The sequence below is a fragment of the Phlebotomus papatasi genome, chromosome 1 (genome assembly GCF_024763615.1).
Source record: "Phlebotomus papatasi isolate M1 chromosome 1, Ppap_2.1, whole genome shotgun sequence".
NCBI lineage: Eukaryota > Metazoa > Arthropoda > Insecta > Diptera > Psychodidae > Phlebotomus > Phlebotomus papatasi.
Genome location: NC_077222.1, coordinates 34,105,703 through 34,127,221, shown reverse-complemented (window position 1 = coordinate 34,127,221; position 21,519 = coordinate 34,105,703). Strand labels below are relative to the sequence as shown.

At 33.5% G+C, this 21,519-nt stretch overlaps 1 protein-coding gene and 1 long non-coding RNA gene across 3 annotated transcripts in view; one reads left to right on the top strand and one right to left on the bottom strand.

The window, feature by feature from the left end:
- Window positions 1–21,519, bottom strand: part of LOC129798885 (uncharacterized) — a 38,857-nt gene that overhangs the window by 9,954 nt on the left and 7,384 nt on the right. The window lies entirely within an intron of this gene.
- Window positions 17,120–19,920, top strand: LOC129798887 (uncharacterized). Its single transcript, XR_008751475.1, has 3 exons — window positions 17,120–17,364; window positions 17,807–17,986; window positions 19,575–19,920. It is a non-coding gene; the product is annotated as an uncharacterized LOC129798887 (long non-coding RNA).

The window sequence follows — 21,519 nt, the reverse complement described above, 5'->3', positions numbered from 1 at the left end:
GAATTTCAGTCCTTTGGGAACTATAGGTGAAAAAAAATTTGAAACCGGTCTAAACCTTTCAAAGCCCCAATTGGGCTTCCACAGGTTAACTAATAACCAAATTAGAAAAAAAAAAACTAGTAACAATTTTATCTCTTGTTAAACCAGTAAAAAGTTAAATGCGTCAGAACATAAAAGTCAACCATAAATTTTCTATGAAATTTCGCGGTAAACTATCAACATTAAAGCTATAATATAGGAATGTTGTGATCTTTTAAAATCTCCTTATATTTGGATGATTCGGATATTCGGATTAATGCAAAATTTCGCTTTAATCTGATTCAGTAATCCCTCATTAAGATTCAACTCTGTTGGATGCACTAAATTCATCATCATTTGGGCTAAAATTGAGAAAATCCTTGAAATTCCTTCTTAATCAGACGCTTTCAGTAGGAGTTTTTTTTTTGTATGAGAAAAACCTTCAAAAGATTATTGGATGGAAGAGGAGATCATCAGAATGAAATTGTCTGTACTCATTTTTCTCGTCTGGGGGACTCTCTCGGTCTCCAGACAAAGAGACCCCCAACCCAATACATTAATGAGATATGTATAGTGTACAAGAGTTGCGCGCCAAAAACGTGTTTCATCGTCACGATTCACAGAAGAGAATGATATCAATTTGGCGCCAAAAGAACAAAACCTCACATCTCTTGGGTTATGCTCGATATTTCTCTTGTGTGCCTCCACCATCCAATGTGATATAGTTCTGCGAATAACATCCCTCTTCGATAAAAATTGCCCAAGCACAACTTTTGGCAGATGGTTTCCAGTTCAGAAACTTCAGTTTAAACAACACACAAAAAAAAAAGACACAAGATATAGCTCAGCAAAGTCTTAAAGAGTTTTGAAATTGAAACATATGCCGGTCGGTGTCAGTTGGAATTTTTCACTTGAATTTCTCTTATTTCTTCAACGTGAAACTTTTCCATGAGTTGGAAAAATTCACTTTCCCCTTTTCTACTAATTTTTACTGTCTATCTCATTCCATACCATTGCTGGGTTACCCTATATTATCAAAAATAAAATGAACCAACAATAGTATCCCCCTTCAATAAAGGTGTTCTTTCACACACAACCCTGCACACCTGGTGCCTCAAATCGCGCCAATTTATCGTACTTTTCCCTCTTTACAATTATCAAATCCTATATATTTCTCTCATTCTATCTCTCATGGTTCAGAACATTCAGAGAGAAGACAAAAAAAAAATACCGACAGAGTGCACAAATGTAGGGGTCCCCTCCAAGTTTCTTGTTCTTCTTCACTAAATTCAAACCTATATTGCATCTGTCCTAACCTCTCTTTTTCACCCATTGACAAAACATCGATCTGTCCCTGTCGGAAAAACGTGAGCACCGGCTGTGAGAATGAGAAAACTATGAGAAACCTATAAGGAAGGGGGATTGGATGGAAAGGGCAAACGAGAGAATACATAACCAAACAAAAAAAAAAAACTACTAACTATAGTAGGGTTATGTTCTGACCATCATCTCTTTCTCGCGCTCATCGTGACTCTACTCAACTCCACCGTGTGAGGCAATTTTCGAGCGCGGGCTTTTCTTCCCGCCCGTCACTTCTACCCGTTCCCGTTCCCAAAAGTAACCGCCTGTAACCGCACCGCCAGACTCAAGAATATTGAATTTTCGTGAGATTGCGCGGCAAATATTCGGCCGTGACTCGGATCAACATCGTGCCATAGTATTTTTGTCTCAAGACACCAAAAGCAAACAAGAAAATTGATGAAAATGAATGGAGAAAGAGATGAAAAAACTTCATATAAGAGATATATTGAACGGAGGGTCCCGCCAAAAACACTCATCGTGCCTCTTAAAAACACACCAAACTCTTCAACTGTCGTTTTTCTTTTTCATCATTTAAAAATTTTCTCCACAGAATTCTCTCTTCTCTCTCTGACAGACTCTTCTTCTCATTCTCCGATTCTCCCGGTCAAAACAAAAAAAAAGGAAAAATAATAAAATTAAGGAAGAAATGAAGAAGAAAATCTCAAGTACCAAAGAAGAGACCAAAATAGCAATCATCATAATATTTTTCCCTCAACTTTGTGTACACAATTATCCTTGATCTTCATGATCTTTTCTACCAACATAATACACACAGAGAGCAAAATAATGTTGCACTTTTGCCTCCATGCAACTCATCATTGGATTCGCGCCAAAAAATTCTCAGGAACTTCAAGTGTTTTCTTCCTCACCCTCTCACACACCATGTCACATTCCCTCGCATCCAGCAATTTTACACACATCCCAAGTCTTCTTTAATGAACAGTATTTTTGAACCAAAAAAAAACGAGGGTTACACGAAAACGACCAAGACGACTTAAATTAGGAGTAAATGCTTTATGACTCTGCAAAGTGCTCCAAATTCAATAAATTATTACGAGTTACTTGCATTGCTTGAAACCAATTTCCAAGTGGTTAGACCGACGTATCTAATTAATCCTTAAGGTTATTAGCAAGTTTTTGCTATACATATGAATGTGATAATTTTGAAATTATTAGCTTATTTTAAATAAAAATAAAGTTATTTATAAATGTTTTCTTAAATGTGTTTAGAAATGTTTTCTTGAATTTATATTAGAAGAGTTTACGTTTCATTTGAGATCAAAAATGAGGACTTCGGATTTAAAATTTTAATGAAAGACTCTCCGTTTTTGATTCCATTCTTTATACGGCCATCGTCGTCGTAGTAGCGATTCAAGCCTCCTGAACAAAACTCTGGAAAATGTTTTCATAGGGTAATTCATGTGTCTAACGGCGTTATCACACTTGCACATTAAAATTTTAATGTGATTCACATTAATTGTCGCTTGTGAGCGTCCAAATATGTTATTTGTGTCTTTGAGTCACTTAATATTTGGGGTTTTTCTATTTAATGATAAAGAAGTGGACTTGGCCTGCAAAAATAAGTTTAAATTTACCTAAAGCATAAATATTTTTCACATTAAAAAATTAAAGAGAAAATTGCATTAATTTTTCGCATTAATGCTATAAATCAATTTATATCAAATTTTGCGGGCCAAGTCTACAAAGATCAAATTTTGAATATAAAATGATTCAAACACACAAATTACACATTTGGACTCTCACCAGCGACAATTAATGTGAATTATATTGAAATTTTAATGTGCAAGTGTGATAACACAGCAACACATTGTTTAATGTGAAATAAATATTAAGAATTGTAAATAACTATTTTACTTCAATTCTGGAGAAAATTAGGGGAAAGGTTTCAGGATTCGCACATAATACTCTGGCTTCGAATACTTCATATTTTTCTCTTATTCCTTGATTGAATCTGACCTATCAATGGTTATGTATTTTAATAGTTAGTATTAAGTCACACATTTCTTGAAAAAATTAGTTCAATTTCAAATCGTTTCGTTGATTTTAAAAGACTGATTTTAAGTTAGTTTATGTTTAATACGCGACATGCAATGTTTTCATAATTATTTTAATATTTTTGGCAAACTTTATTGATTAGTTGTGATAATTGTGATCCATAATAAAGAGAGCGAGGACAAGTACCACAATCGCAAAGAAAGTGGAAGTCGTTGAGCAATTTCAATACTAAAAGTCGTTGATAATTTTAAAAAATAATATGGACTATAGTGGGACCCAAGTGTCAAATCTTCAACCAAATATGGCCTATAGCGAGGCTCTACTGTATAGCGTAAAGCCCTTCTATTTATATAATTTAGAAAAATTATTGAAAAACTCTTTCGCCTTCATGGATCAATTTGAATAGGGTGAAAGGGACACTTATTGATACTCTAAGAACTCGTGTCAGGACGTATTGACACCCTACTCTGTACCATTTGAAATACGAAATAGTAACACTTATCTTTATCGATAAACGTAAATTAATGAAAAAACGCTATATTACTTACATTTTATTAGATACATTAAATAAATATCAACATTTTGACAAGTGTCAATAGAAATTTCTTCTCGAAAAGGTGTTCATTCGACCCTAAATTGAAATATTTGTGTTTTGAAGAGTATTTTTTCTAATAATTTTAAAAATCAACACTTAGAGCATTATCAAGATAATAAGATTAATGTTATCAGAATATTATAGAAGAGTTTAATCTTACTGTGTACTAAATTTAGTATATACAGAGCGGATTTTAAACTTTATTTTTATGAAGATCAAAATTATTTTAATAAGATTGATTTTATTTAGTCCCACAATTATTTTGTAGAGCTAAATTACATTATTTTGAAACACAGTTTCCTTTAGAAACATGTGAGAAAAAAATCTTTTAAAAATCTGGCTCCAATACTGAAAATAGCCCCATTTTGCCCTATTATTAAAAAAAAAGAAAATTCGACATTTAACTTGAAACACTACACTTTTTTTCTCTTTAAAATGAAAATCGGATTTCTGAATTTGTAGTAGTCTCATTTATAATGAAATATTCTAATTTTATATATCATTTGGATTTGACATCTTTCTTAGAAAAGAAAACTGGCAAAAAATCTCTTTCTACCATTTTGCTGTAAGGGTGGTTTTCAAAATTAAGACGGCGATGGACGCTATTGTGATAATTCCCAAAATTTTCCCTTTTCATGAAAATACAATTTTCATTTAAAATTCTTTACAAATTTATCATTATAGAGTCGAACGAACACATGTTCGGCAGCCAACGCTGGTTGTTTCGTCTATAATTTAAATTTATTTTATGTACCAAATAAAATGCAAGTAATATGTAAGTAATATTTCGTTAAACTACCTTTCCTACAAGGATATTATGTTAAAATTTTGCATCCCAAATGGTATAGAGTAGGGTGTCATTTGGTCATAACACGACTTCTTATAAGTGCCAATAAGTGTTCCGTTCCCTTTATCTTAATTTATTTTAAACATTATTTATTTTATATAGATTGTTCCTGTTTTAAGTAAAAAATAACTCTAGAGAGCGTATTTCTCATACGATTGAGTCAAACTTGGATTTGTAGGAAAGGTCTTTGAATCCTTAAGATTTTTGAATACCTTCCCATCGGTTCCCGTAATGAAAAAAAAGACTTTACAAAACGGTTTTGGAATTATTCTTTAAAATTTTTCACATGTTTTCTAAAACGACTACTCTCTAAAACCTTTACTTTCTTGAAGCGGCACGAGTTTGTAAAACAAACCTCCACAAGAACTAAGAGAGTTTTAGGTTACGTTTCAGTGACTTTTGCACTTCTTGGGAGATTCTCTCTCAAGATTATGTTATTTTCCACTGAAAAAGAGCAAAAAAAATTTTTTTGTAGCAAAATAGGGAGAAAAAAACGACTATGTCTACCAGGAAAACAAATAACCCAATCAATTTCTAGGATTGTGGGAGGAAGTGAAGAGGAAACTGTTTTGTATATAGAGTGTTTGGGAGATGTTAAAGGAAAATTTCTCTTGTGAAACATGAGATTTCAGGCTACATAAAAAGAAAATTGTATGTAGAGAGACGAGAATTTATGCATAAGACACAGGTCTTTGTCTTGCACTCTTTTAATATTCGCTCTCTTTTGTATTGTTGCAATTGCCGGCAAAAATTCTTAACTCTCCACATGTTGTATTATAAGAGTAACCAACAAAAACAAGATTCTTTTTCTTTTTTTCTTTTTTTTGTTTCTTACTCTCGTAATACACCATATAAACAGTCTATTCACAAAAAAAATATGGTATATAAAACTATAGAGAAGTCTCTGGCTGCGAAAACCAACTGCGCGATTTTTTCTTCTCTTTTTTTTTTTAATATCCTCTTCAACACATCATTTCGCTTAAAGTTAGTAGAATACATTTAAATATAATTTTTTTATTTAGCATGATGGTATTTAATTATTTAAAAATTCACTTAGCGATGTACTAACTAGTATTTTTCAGCTTTCCAAGTAAATCACCACAAATTCAATCTCCCTTTAGCTCTTCTTCCGTTTCATTATTGCCCGGTAAAAAAGAGAAATCTTGATGTGAGAATTTTGTACTTGAAGGAAAAATTACAAATTATATCGCTTGTGGAGTTCTTAAGCTTGACGTTCTTTCGTTTACTCTTCTTTTTTTTGGGAGCAATGACACCAAAATTGTGAATATAGTAAAAATTTTATTATTCACATCCATCCATCTCTCTCACGTCATATTCACACATAATCATCATAAGACGCATTTGGCAAAAAAAATATAATATCATTAAAGCAAATATAGCCCCCAACGTTAAACACTTCTAAATAATGTTTTGGATAGGGGAAAGGCTCATAATTTTGTCCACTTTCTTATTTCGGACACTTTGAGGATAAAATTGGACACTAAAAATAAATTGATTTAAATGATGAATTTTTATTCCAATATTTGATGAATAATGAATTCCATCTAAATATTTGTTCTTTTTGGAAGATTTTAACACTAAATACGTTAAATTTTGAATATGGTTTGAGTTGAAATTGCTTTGTTGAAAATTCAGTGTGAGCAATTGCTTACGAGAAATATGACAGAACTTCGTGTTTACTTCAGTCTTATTTAGCTGTGGTGAAGTACTAACAATGTTTCTTTGCTTTTTTTTGAGTGATATTATTGAATATTCATTGAATATTGTGTTGATTCTCGTTAATGGTGATTTGTACATTTGACCTGAAGTGAGATTTTCCTTGTGAATTAGATTTTTCGTGTGAAAAATGGGAAATTTTGTAAGAGATTCACCAGTGAGGTAATACTCCCTATTTTGAACAGGTGTTTTTCTCACAAATTTCGTGAAGTTTTAGCTTTTGTGATGACTAGGTTGGACAAATGCCTGGAGCAACAAAGAAGCATAATCTCTCTGAAAGATATGTAGCGAGAAATGCCTTGAAAGGGTCCCGGAAAGGCCAGGGAATGAGCGCATCCGCGAGTACTTGGATTGCCGAAGTCAACTCACTTTAATAAATGATATGGAAAGTTTCCGGGCTTCTTGTGACATTTTACGGTTCCCTACAGTGGGCATCCTGTTGAGGCGGATTAGCTGCCCATATTTACAGCCAAGTTGTCCAAAATAATAATCAAATTCACCTCTACATATCAATTCATTTTTAAATGTATTAAAACTCATTTTAGTAAAAATAAGACGATAAATAGCTTGCCAAGTTTCTAAACAACCCTTTTGAAAAGAGAGTAACAAAAAAAGTCAATTAATATTGAAAATATTGCACTTCAAACTTGGAACATCGATGCTTATAAGCATCGACTGGTCAAAATTATGAGCCCTTACCCTATATTATGGGGAAAGAAAACCTCCTTCTTTGCTCAATTCTCTGCCTATTATTTTTTCTTCTGCCATAGCATTTAGAAAATATCATGTATACCTCCCCCATTATGACCCGACATGAGGTAAAGATCATTACGTAAGTCCTTTATCGAGAAATAATACAACAATTCACACACAACATGACAGCTGTTTAAGGAAAAAGGAGAAAATGTGGCCAATACACAAAAAAAGTCTTCATATGTAATTCGCATCGAAAATAAAATTCATTCAACTCTGAGCACGTGTTTGCGCGCCAAAAACTTGCTATATTTCACGTACAAGGCAAAGAGTGTTCTTCTCGGGTTGGGTGAAAACAGAAAGACACCCAAAAGCCATACCATATACATTGGAAGTTTTCTTTGCAATATATCCCCCCAAACATACAATAATATATATATAGTTTGCTTGCCAGACAAAATAAACCCAATTGATTATTGACTTTCGCCTTGCCTCTCTCCATGCCTCTTCCTAGCACCCTGGCACACGCACACACAACGGCCAATTTATTGTCCCAAAAAGGCAGAGAAATAAATAAAAGCCACATTAATATGCAGCAGCTGAATGAAATTTTACAAGTTTCCAAAAAAAAATAACACATCAATTGTAATATATGTTGTTGTTGGGACACCCGAGGGGTATTTCATCAAAAGACACGTTGTAATTAAGCTATCAAGAGTTGCACCTATATAATTTTTTTAAAGTCATTAGCAACGTTCCATTCTATTGGTTTTACAACGTGACCTCACATTAGAATGACATAAAATTGAAATTAAATGAATTAGTCAATATTTCGGATAGTCAAACTGTAACTAGAAAAAAAATTCAAGATCGTTCTTATTAAGAACGATTTTAACCTCTAATTTCAAGTCCTACATCAAGTACGGATTTAAATCAAAAGGCCAGGGAACAATTCGATTTCATTGTTCAATGATAAAAGATGATAAAAGAGAAATAATTTATATTATTATTATAATTTTCAAATTTTCGTTCGTAAAGAGGATTTTCAATATCGGTTCTTGATTAAGGTAATATTGAACTATCATATTTCAAGCCCTAGACCAAATTTAGATAATTCAAAAATAGTTTTGAAATCTTATTTGTAATGAAAATTTTGAAGTTTCTTTTTTTTAAATGCAACATACTGTACAATTAAAATATAAACAGGACTAATAAGACTATAGGGTAGTTGAGGCAGATATATAACACGGGTCTCAGTTAAAATACCAAACCCCAAAATTCCGAAAAATCCGAAATCCCGAAAACGCCAAATTTCGAAAAGTCAAAGCCCGAAAGGGCCAAAAACCGTATTCTAAAGTGTCAGTTATATAAGGGCCCAAGTAGACTCAGGCTGATCCTCGACAATATTTAGCTTGTAAAATTTGATAGTGAAGATTTATCCCAAAATGTCATACACTGAGGACTTAGGATCATCGATTAGGAGTCCTTTGCATAAATTTCCTTTACCTAATACTTTACAGCCAAATTTTACAGGCTAAATTTCTCGAGGATCAGCTTGAGTCTATTTAGGCCCTAAGGCTTCAGACCTAAGGCTTAGCCAAAAGGCTTAACTGCTCTAATTTCTTATCAAGCATGACTTTTTGGGAAAAATTAATTTAGGATTGGATTACTAAAAATAAATAACCTATTAGGCTCTCAAAAAGCAATTAAATTGCACGCTATTTAGGATTTTGAGGCTTATAACGGCTTCAGACTGGAGGCTTAGCCCAGTTCCCGAAAGTCTCAAAAATCTAAATAACAAGCAATTTTATTGATTTTTCCAAATCTAATGGAACATTTGTCATTAAGATCCAATCTTAAACAACAATTTCCTAAAATATCATGCTTGATGAGGAATTAAAAGAGTTAAGCCAGATGGATAAGCCTTAGGTCTGAAGCCCGTATTATGGGAACTGGGCTAAGCCTCTAGTCCGAAGACCGCTTTACACATTAACCCCTGTGTAATTTCGTCCCGTTCAGGATCTCAACCATTCTGGATTTCAGCTTTTCTTCTGAACTAGCCAGCAATTCGCATTTTTAATTGTAACCTTTTTATTATCATTTGAAAAAGGATTTTTCGAGATAAGTTATTGGTAACTACGAAATTAAGTTAACGCATTTGTAGTCCTCCTAATTCGGATTGTTTTATAAATGAAATCCCATTAAGAATTTAGAAGTTCGATCGTTTGAAACGCAAACTCAAACTACCAACAATACTATCGGTTCAATTAGTTACGTAAGGTAATGAAATTAAAGAAAACGAAGCCAAATAGACAACAATTTTGATTGTAGACTGTCAGTTTAAATTATTTACTGTATACGTGGTGAAAGATGACCCCCTCATGTCCGTAATGCCCTAGACCTAGACACACTTACGACTTAAGCCGAGAGGCGACTTAGTGGAAAATGATGGAAATGCACTTTTACCATTATTTATAATATAATTACGCTGAACCGTCTCTCGGCTAATCCTCATGTCTGTCAAGACCCTAAGTTTTTCTTAATACTTAAGGATGATCTTCATAGATTCGATCTATCATGTCCGAATCAGTGAAGAAAGATCATCACTAAGTACTAGAATTAAACGGCAGGGGGCAATGTCATCTCCGGTCCCTAAGACCAAAGTCAACCGCATCTACGGTTTAAAATTATCAATATCGGTTTCAAAACGTAATTTTTCAAAGGTCTACTTATTATAATTAAGCACAAGTTCATTTTTACAGCTAGCCTTAGAAAATCGATCATTAGAATCATCGTATATATAGATGTATAAATGAGTGAGCCAGCTGTCAGACACCTAGGTAATTATACATCCGACAATTGCAAGTCTTTTGTTTACCCTAAAATCTGTTTCTTACGAACTAGCCAACAATTCGGCACCCTTATTATAAACCTGAAATGACTTTTTTCTAAAAGAATTTTGAGTTATTGGCTTTTGGTAAACGTGATTTATACCCTGCATCTTGTTTAACTCTTTCGCGTCTTTAGGGTAATGTCATGACTCGGGGAAAAAAGTTTTTTTTTGGGTATTTACATTAATTGAAATCTATCTGTTCGTGCACGACATCATAATAGAAGGATGTAAGATTCTTGGCTCATTTTCTCAAGACTCCAGTTAGATTTCAATTAATGTAAATAGCCAAAAAGAAACTTTTTTCCCCGGGTCATATATGACCCTAAAGACGCGAAAGAGTTAAAGCCCTACCTTTATCATGTACAACAAATTAAATTTTTTTCTCTCTAAAAGCTATACGAAGTTCGAAATTAGGTTTCTGAATTTTGAAAATAGACTATTTGCGAAAACTATGAGAAGTCAAAACCAAAGACCATTATCAGTTTCCCATATTATTCTGATACAGACATCTCTGCTATTTAATTTTTCATTCCGTCTCCCGTCACCGTCACCATCTCGAGAATTGTTTTACAGAATCACATTTAAAGGCCCAATAAAACAGAAAATAAAGCCACAAATCCCAGGCTATCAAAACTAAGCCCTGCAAACGGAATTGTGTGAAAACTTCCAACAATTTTTCTCCTGTTCATCAACCCCAAGCGCCAAAAAAAAAATCCAGTGAGTACGAGAGAAAATAAATAGTTGAGCGCCATTGGATGAGAGACAGAATTAAGTTAAAAAATCAATAAAATTTCGCCGATTCCGATGAGAGTGTGTGCGTTTGATACCCGGCAACCCCTCTGTGTTATTCCGCCAACCCTCAAAATTCAAGCACATACAGTTAAACACCCCGTATAGTCACCCACACACATCTTCCTACTCCCTTTGCCAAGTGATCTTTTTATGGGGTGTTTTTGGGAGAGAAATGGTATTCCATCATTTAGTCTCGCACTCAGAGCCGAACAGCCCCCGAAGCACGTGATTTATGATTTATTTTGGCTCTGGGCTGTGGGGGATGTGAAAAACTGGTGAATTCCAGGAGGAAGGACAGAGGTACAGACGGAGAGGATAAGCCGCCACCACCCAATTGATACTACGCATGCGTCTTCACCCCTAACACCCAGTCCACTCTTATGACACCCTCTCCAACCCCAAACCCCGTGAATAGCCATTTTAGGGAGAGACGAAGCGAACCCCGGTCAGTAAAGGTTCGGTTCAGGAGCGGACGAGAACGAGAGAGACAGAGAGAGAGAGAGAGACAATGAAATATTGAGGTGTTTTGTCGGGAGATTTGCCGGGAATGTTCATTCTACCCTTGATTTCTAAGGCACTGTCCGCGTTCCCCAACCACACCCGATACGTCACACTTGAAGGTCCGGAAGGACGGACGACTAAGTTTGCCCCAAGGGATAGGTGCTCTTATACTCTCACAGACTTCTCTCTAGTGACATTTTAAAGGAGGGTGAATTGGGTGGGCATTGGAATATACAGGAGGATGCTGTATAATGATTTTCTCCTGTCTCCATGGGACCATTAATACCAAACGACATGGTAAAATTCCATCAAAGTTCTAATACCGCTTTTACCTTTAAAAATTCATTCAAACTAGACTCCCTTTAATCACTGAAATCATAAAACATCATCGATATTGGTATTTTAACATATCACAGACATTTAATTTAAGAATTTAACCCTTTCGTCTCCGTCTATTAAAGAGAAACAACCCGGAAAATTGTGATTGAAGTTCAACCCCTCCTGTATAAAACCTGTGTATGATCTATTGAGGATAAATTCCAAGATGTTAGATAGGGCTCGAAATTGGAGGGTGAAAGTTGAAAAATTATCATCTCTACTTTCAAATTCCCCATAGCAAATTCTCAGTTTTGGATTCGGAAACAGCTGAAATATAAGACACCCCTCTTACATTGAATGCCTAATCTTTTGAGTTCAAGGTATAGAGGGCTTAAATCATATAGGGCATTAAATGAAATTCTTCGAAAATAAACTGAAATTTTTTTTTCAGCTAAACAATATTCATCCAAAAAGCATCTATTTTCCTAATTTTTCCCCAAAAGATTGTGTCTTGTACATCCTAAAGAAAACACTTATGATTTAACGACCTATGGTCTGTTTACGCTTTTCTCGAAAGAACCCAAAAAAAAAATTCTAAATACAAGAGTTGGATAGAGGAAAGAAACTAATCAATTTATCGCTCAATGCTGTGTTACAATAAAGGACTCTTACTCTTATGAGTTTGGAGTATAGTGACTTTCATAGGTGATTTTAACACTTTTCTTCCCCATGATGGGTACACACAACTTCTCTCGTCAACCATGTCTTCCTCACCTCATCCAAAAAATCTTTGTAGATTTGTCTCTTGCAAACCCAAACAAGACTTTGTATGGGTGAGAAAGAGAAAATATATGTATATACGATAAAAAAAGAGCTTTTGTATAGTATGTGCTTGAGAATATTATTCCAAAAGGCATTAAAGTATTTTTAGAGGAAAAATTTTCTCATGTAGAAAACTGGTTCTGGGAACATGACTTCCAACATCCCATCCCATATTAACCATTGCGTTTTGTTAAAAGAGAATTCAACACTCTGCTGAACCAACGAGAGTGAAGAAGAAGTTGAGGAAAAGAAGAACCAAAGGAAACTGGAAGAGACAAAAAAATCATCCCATTGTATTCTTCTTTTTCCCTTTTATAGCCATTTTCGCAATTGATTCTCTCTCTTTCTTTGTCTCTTCTTCCCCTTTTGTCCAGACTCACTTCTTCGTCTTTGCCTTCAAAACACTTGGACCTTGGGTTTTGGTCTCTTCCTTTGGACCTTCGCCCCTTAAAAGGTTTTGGTCTTCTTAAAACACAGTGGGATGATATTTGTTTTTCAAGTGGATCTTTTTTTTTATTGTCTCTATCCCATGTCCTTTTCTTTCCCTGCCTTTGTCTCATCTTTTTCTCTTTCAACCACTTCCTGGTGGCCATTTTTCCTGTCTCTTCTCTACCCACACTTAATACTCCTCCTTCACTGGCCCTGAAATAACCTCAACATCTCATTTTTTCCCTCCCAGACCCTAACCTCTAGTAAACCATCATATCGCTCATTTAACATTACAGGGACACATTTTGATTTTTCTTTTTTGCGATTTTTAAATTTTTAACAAAATTTTGCTTTTATTTTTAAATTTATTAAATTTTATACAAATTTATGCTATTTTTTTTTAAAGTGACAGGACCCTAATTTACGAAATTTCCTGTCAAGTCTTTTCAATCTTGTCTGGTTTGGATATTGTCCTAAATCTCAATTAAAATTAGTTTGTTGACAAATTGTATTTTACTACCAGCTACGATAAAACCGCGCGATAAAACAATTTCTTATAAGAATTTCAGACTAGAGGTTTGTTTATAACCTAGTTCCCGGAGGCCTCAAAATCCTAAGTAACAACCAATTTTAGTATTTAATCAACATCGAATGAAACCTTATGGATACTTATGGAGCTTGAAATGCTTTATATTAGTTAAGGCGCCCACATAAAAAGACACATTCAAGAGGTTCTTGAAAGAATTGTGAAAAATCTTGAAGAAAACAAGAAATTTGACATTACAAAACTTTAAATATTTTGTTCTAAATCTTGAAATATTCCGTTTTATGGGTTTTATGTCTCAAATGTCAAAACTCCAAGACCTTTGACATTTTTAAATTTTTATCTATAATTTTTGACTTCAAAATATTAAATAGACAGAAATTATTCGATCATTTATTGAGCGAAAAACAGTAGGTGAAAGCGCACTACCTTCAGACGATTTATGCATCGCACAAATCACTTTTTTCAATGTTTTATAAATGAATTTGGTCTATTATAATATCATATTCTAATAGCTAGTCCAATGCTTCAAATTTTCAGAAAAAGCTGTGAGTGAAATCCATAAGGAACATAGAGAAAAAATTACTACAAAAGCAGACTGAAATAAATCAAAATAGAAATCTTGAATTGAAGGGACGATCTTCTTCTTATAATTGGGTAGATAGGGGACTCTCCGGTGATGGCCAGTGGATTTAAAGACACTTCACAAAGAAAAACACTTTTTCAATCTTGTCCAGAGCTTTCGGTCCTAGATATGGACCTTCTTCAGTGGCTAGAACTGTTTAGAACTGTTCTTGTCATATTTACCTATCATTTTTCTTTTTGCTCCATCACAAATCCTTTTTTGCTCCTTTATCTTCATTTATATTTGCACCCAGATATTTTTGCGTTCAATTTGTAGCTCTAAAGGAAGATGAAAACGTTTCTGATTATTCACCGAACGCACTTTGAGCAAGGATCGAACCGAGGGTCTCTGCGGCACAAAGCCAACACTTTGCTCATTGAGCTACCGATATCCTTTAAAAGGACGGTATTTTGCAGTTACTCTGGAACTGACAGCCACTTCCTCCGCGTGAGGGCTCTGTATTCTCCCACGAGTGGCGCTCTGAACTGTTTTTTTATTTGGAATTCTCGAGCTTTTCGTCGATAGGTTCGACCAAATTGAAAAAGTTTCACGAGTTTTTATATAAGTAAATTACAATTTCGTACAAATTTCCAAACAGATATTTTTCTTTAGTCTTAAAAGAGAATTAATGGGGTAATTCGGAATCTGTCCTAAATAGAATTTTGAGATTTCCTCATAGTTTTATATGAGCAAAAGGAAATAATACGGTATTTATGAATGTAGGACATGTGCTTATTCATGGTATACATTTTTCTTTGTCCCTCTCAAATAGTGAGCAAACCTCAAAATTTCAATTAAGGTTTGATTACAAATTCTCATTGTTACCCTTGTGACCATTTTAAAACACCCAAAATAACTTATTCCCCTATTATATCGTAAGAACGATATATGACCCATCATAAATCGAATTACTCTTCTATAGTCCATATACCTTTGAAGGGTGGTGGCCTGAGAGAAAATTATCCACAAAATCATTACGCCTAATTTATTTATCGAAGATAATAAAGTAACATTAATTAATCATCCATTTCCTACCAAACACTTCCCCTTCTTCCCAAAAAATCCAAATCAATCAGTTACCATTTATATTTCTGTTGTAGACAGAAGTGAGGTCGGTAGCCTAAAAGAGGAACTTAAGACATTGAACAAATGCTATATGAAATCTTGGCGCCAAGAATAACTCCTCCAAATTTTTCCCTCCAAAAACTTTTATTCACTTTGTATCTGTAGGAGTTCTCTGGACACTTTCGCGTAAGCCCACATCGTATTAAATAACAACCATGTGATATAGGTAAGTCTTGGTTGAATAAGAACAACCAATCTCTCAAGAAGCAAAAGAACTTAATAAAAAAAATCTAACCTCAACTGAGAGTTCATAAGAATTTTTGGCGCGCTAAAAACCAGTCTCTTAGGAAATCGAAATTGAAGAAGCTAAATCAAGAGAACCCAACCAAGTAAAATTTTATTTAGAAGTCAAAAGAACCACCAGCAATTCATTCCGAATTGAGTCATCGGCACAGTTCATGGCTGAACATTTTTTTTATGTTTTTTTTTTTTGCTGTTTCTCTCTTTCTCTTCACCAACTTCACGTTACTTCTTTTATTTATTTTTTCTATTATTTATTCTTCTACATAGAAGACACATTTGTATTGTTTTTTTCCTCTGTCTATATACAATACATTGGTCTTCATTTTTTTTCCAATAGTTACAACTCAAAAATAAAAAAAAATAGGAAGCTTTATCTTTCTCTCTTCAACATACCGGCTAATTTTCTGCTGACATCAAAAATTCATAATGGGTTGAATAATCATTTTCCCGGTATGTTTAGCATGTGAAAGACACATAAGTGTAGAATACTAATTTCTATACTCATCATCGCATGAGGTAGAGAGGAGACATGCAAGAGAGAAAATGATATGCAAATGATGTAAATAAGCCGGAATATTCTCACAACTTTTATTGCATATCTCTTGGTTGTTGTTGTTCGCAGACGAAAAATTAAAAAGCCGGTATAAAGTTGAATGGTATGTTATGTGGTGTGACAACTCTGCTTTTTCTTTCAAGCACGTGGTGGTCACCATCCGCGCGCATCCAACTTCCCGCCAAAAACCATATCAAGTGATTAAAGCCACTTAATTATTCATTTAACCAATTTCTTGACTCCAAAAACCTATATTTAAATTCATGGGAATTCCCCAAAATAAAAGAACAATACAAAAAAAAGCCAACAATTTAGATAATTCTTTCCTAATTCGAGATATTCGTCCTTTTTTGTTATTTTCTAAGGTCCATCTACCTGTTTCTATTCCCTCATAATCCTTAAGGGAGCCGGTTATCTTTTTGAAATGAAATTTTACATCCAAAAAAAAAATACCTCTTCTATTCTCTCAGGTTAGAGAAGAACCAACAAAAGACTCTTCTCACCATACAGATTTTCTAGAAAATATTTGAGGTAACAAGTGAATTTCAATGAAATTCCTCAGTTTTTTTTTTTTTTTGTCTAAAAGGATCTTTCAAGAATGATGGGTCCATGGGAAAAAAGCAAATGATACCTGCAACATTTTGTATCAAATAGTGGAATATTCCATAAAATGTTTTGAGGTTAGGGCATTTAACTTAACCCTTTTGAATGGTTCTCTTCTAATTTTCGGATCAATTGGTTTTTTGCATAAATGATATCCTAAAAGAAAATATCTCAATATTGAAATGTGCCTTACTATCTTAATCGGCCAATAGATTAATTTGAAAAGTTTTAATCTAAAATTTTTAAGGTTATGTCAAAGCCTAACATAAAAAAAATCATATGCAATATGCACCCCCCTGTCAATATCGTTATTTTAGCAAATTCTCTATAGAGAATTCAAAAATCGAGCGTGAGGGCGGCGCGTGCGGTTGTGCGAAGAACTAGTAGTGAAGAACTAGCGAATCTGGCGGAAAGACATGCAAACGGCTTTTGACAGTTCTCGCGTGGAGCAATTTCCACGAATTTACTCGCGCAGTTTTTGTGAAAAATCCGGAAAATAGTGAAGAAAGTTCTTTAAAAACAAGTGCAAAGGTGTGAGAAAACTCTTAATGATAGATCTTAGTGGTGGCAAGTGAAAAAAATGATGTGCATTGTGAGAAATTGCAAAAACAGCGACCAGCGAAATCCTCTGGGGGTGTCATTCCACAGGTATTGTGCCCATAATTTTTTTATCAACTTGTGCTTACCCTAATAATTGGGCTCATAAATAGTCAGATAAATAGGGCTTTTATTGGTATAAGAATTATAAGTGTGCACAAAAAATATAGTGAGAGAGAACATGGGAAACTTGGTCGAATTTTGCAAAATCGGCAAAAAAATTTTTGTGCCCAGAGAGGAATTAGGGGTAATGCCCTTCGCAAAAAGTCTGTTATATTTTTTAATAGTGATAAACTTTCTTTAATTCAATTAGTGAGATCCTTAATTTGCCCCAACTCAGCTTACATGTAAATTCAATTTAATGAAGAGGGCGGAGGGGGCAATTCAATTCAAATCCTTGTTAATCAAATATTTTTATATTGTCGATATATGAATGAAATGAATAAACTAAAGTCGAATATTCACAACTTTTTGACAAAATTTCCTCTTTTAGATTTCCAGTAATTTTAGAACTGTGCGCAACTCGTCTGAAGCTCTCAGTTGCACTTGTGGACCGAAATAAAGCCGTATGCAGCCTCCACACTTCAATCCATAAAATATTTCACGGAAAAGTGCCTCAAAAGTGAAGCGCTCGAAGTACGTGCGATCCTTTGCTAAAGACTCCCTACCAATCGTAAGTCGTATTTTTTTTAATTCAAGAAACAAATAGGGGAATATGAGGCAAAATTTGATAAGCGAAAATTCTCAAATTTGGTTGCAATCAATATAGAAGTGACTAAGTCTTCAAATATTTAAAATAAATAATCTTTATGAATTTCTTTAAATTTTCAAGGTTTCAAGGCAATCAAGTAAATATTACGTAAAATAAAAGCTTTGAGAAATTTTCGGCCCTCCTTTTTTAAAATAATTACTAACAATCCTTACAGAATATATAATTTTTACTGTATGTTCTTCTAAAATTCATGAAATATGTATATGTGGTTTTTTTTCGAAATACGTTGTATCTGCTCAACATGAACTCTATGTCCGTTTTAAGAATCCCTGAATAGAGAAATTTAGTGTTAAAAAACGAAAGATAAGTCCCATTTTTTTATTCAATATTATAGACACCAATATACTGCTCGAACTCCACACAGAGAGAAGTATATATAAACCTTTGATTTTCTCACCCTATTCCACCCCAAATTCCCACTATCTACCCCCTCGGACCACTTTCAAGACCGCCCACTCTTGACAACTCTGACTCTGCAATTTTTCAACTCCAGAATATCCGAACGTCAGAAACTACCTCACACACTTCAAAGGATTTTAAAGTCTGACAGACATGCGTGTGAGACTGTGTGAAATTTGTACTATTTTGAAATGGGGATATCAATATCACTATGCATGATTGCCACCTTTATGGATAACCTTGCTGAAGATAATGCAAGTGCTTTAAAGAAAGAAAGTCCAAGGATCACAATTGAAGACGTTGCAGAGAGGGTAAAAAAAAAATTTTTTTTGACCCAGATTTGTGGTGATTAGCTGACCAGTACATAATTCTTTTTTATCTTTGTATTTTTTTTTGTATTTTTTTAATGTAAAAAACCACCCACTTTTTTAAAAAGAAACCTTTGGTTTGGAAGTGGTTTTTGATCTCTCTCAATTCGGTCTGATAACACACAGTCTACGAAGGGACATTTCCATCGTTTAGTCCTGGAGGCTGGAATCAACGCTAAGACGGCGATGGACGCATGGGAAGGCGGGGGGTAAAAAGACGAAGTGAGATGAAAATAAATTGGCTTGAATTAAAAAATGAATTGAAAAACTGATACTTTATTATTTTTGGATACTGCTTGTAATATTCCTGTACAGGAAGGTGGGGTAACTAGATCGCTTTCCGTAAAGTGCTACTTAAACGCTGGTTTTTGGACTGATGAAATTCTTTTTTACTTCTTCTAAATCCATATAATTATTCAATGTGTCATTCAGAAACATAATATAAAGAATATCAAAAATATTAAAGAAAATTTATAAAATAATGATAATACTGAAACAAGTCAGCATACACGAACTGGGTCGCATTTTCGATTTTGGAATTTTTTTTGCTTTTTCTCAAAGTTGATTAGTTATATTATGTTACTGTAGTGACTATATTGCGGAAATAAAAATATTATTTTAAGTAGATTATCTAGTTAGCGTAGCCATAAACGTCATAAACGATCCAGATAGCTAAGTGCCCAGATTAGCACACTTGACTATATACAATCTTAAATTTCCAGGCATTCATTGGTACCACATCTTTTGATGGAAAGCAATATGCAGAACTACTTGAGTGTGACCATCTCTGTTCTCACATGTCACGATAAAGAGCCTATTTTTATTTTAGATGGAAACAGTCAATGAGAATGGATATGCAACATCATACGGTGTAAGAAATCCAGGCAAAAGACACATGAAGATGTCAATCGTATTACCAAAGCTGATTTGAAATAAGTTTTGAAAGTATTATAGAAGCAAATTCTACTCCAATGCAACGAATAAGTTAGAGTTAGCAATTATGTTTTATTATTTCTTACTATTTTTATGCAGAATTAAGAAAAATGATGGACTTGATCTTTAATTGTTTCGAATAAATATAAAAAGTAATGAATTTATCCTAATTTATAAATAGCTATTTTTAAAATAAATTTATTCTCTATTAAAATTTTTGTTTTTTTTTAACCTACTTCAATTCAATTTGCAAGTTTGTGGCAAAATATTTAAATTGTGTCTCGTGTTGGATTCACATAATGATTTACTTGAAATTCTCCTAGATCTTTGCAAAAAAAAACTTCTGGGTAAATTTCTGTCTTGCTTCATAAAAGGACATAAAATAGAAAAGATTTCAGCATCTTACCTCGAAATAATTTAGATTACAGTTCTTCAATAACTTGCCAATTTTAGTGTGACAGAACTGTCAGATCTTCAGTAGAAATCTGATTTCTTCAGAAGAAATGGTAAACTTCACAGATGTGATAATCTTATAATGTGAGTATTTTCTTACCCAAAATATTCTATTTGATTTGATTTGAGATTCTATTTAATGAATATAATATTACTGGTTTGATATTTCGTTAGCATTATAGTAAATGTAACACTTGATGCTGATATTTAAACTTAAGTTAAAAAACAATTCCTTATTTTTGTATTTTCATATGCATTCTATAAAATTTATTACCACAACGAAGCAAAAATAATGAGGAATAATAGATGTATAGGGTAAATGTCCTAATTAGAAATCATTTCCAGATCCAGATGCTTTAATTTTGGCAGAAGATTCAACACATTAAGTTCATATTTTTTCTGAAGAGAATTACATAAATTTGCTCCTTGACTCTTCTAGAATGTTACTGTTTAGTGAAAATTCTTTAGATATAATTTGAAAACTTCTTAAATACAAGAAAAATTCGCGAGCGTAAAATGTTTCTATTGGAAATATATTAATCCAAATGGAGACAAGGGAAAGTTTCTAATTGGAGACAAACAGTGTAAGTGAAACAGCGACGAAAGGCTTCCAAAACCTTGTTAAGTTGCTCTTCAGTGCAGGATTTGTTCTTATTCCTGGTCTTTTCTTCTTTCCCATCTAAAACAATAAGAAAATCTCTCCAAAAAAAATCATATTTCCGGGGTTTCGTATTGAAGCATTTGCAGACACTTCAGAAAAACCCTTTTTGTTCACGAAATAGGTGATTATTTCATTTGAAAACTTCACGTATCGTTAACAATAAAGGTTAGCACTTAATTTAACTAAAATTAGCCAGAAATATGACATAAATGTTAAACAAAACGAATAAATAACAGTCACTTTATTGTGTTTTTCATTGGAAAACATGGTCGATCGATGAAAAATTCAATGATGAAAAGATACACTTTTAATTTTTCTGAGAAATGAATAAATTAAAATTTGTGAATATGAATGGATTTTCGCTTTATTTGCAGGTTTTGAATTAGCTTAATTTACCCTAAAGAAACAGTAATTCTGACAATAAAAAAGCATACAAATCCTGAAAACATTGGAAATGATATTTTTAGCGAAAGTGAGAAAATAATTCATTTCAAAATGGAATAATTTTACGTCGTATTCTATAATTCTAATACACTCAGCAAAAAATATATAAATAAAATTCTTCTTCTTCTTCTTCTTCGCTTTAAAGTTTTAGGCCGGACGTTCTGACAACATCCACA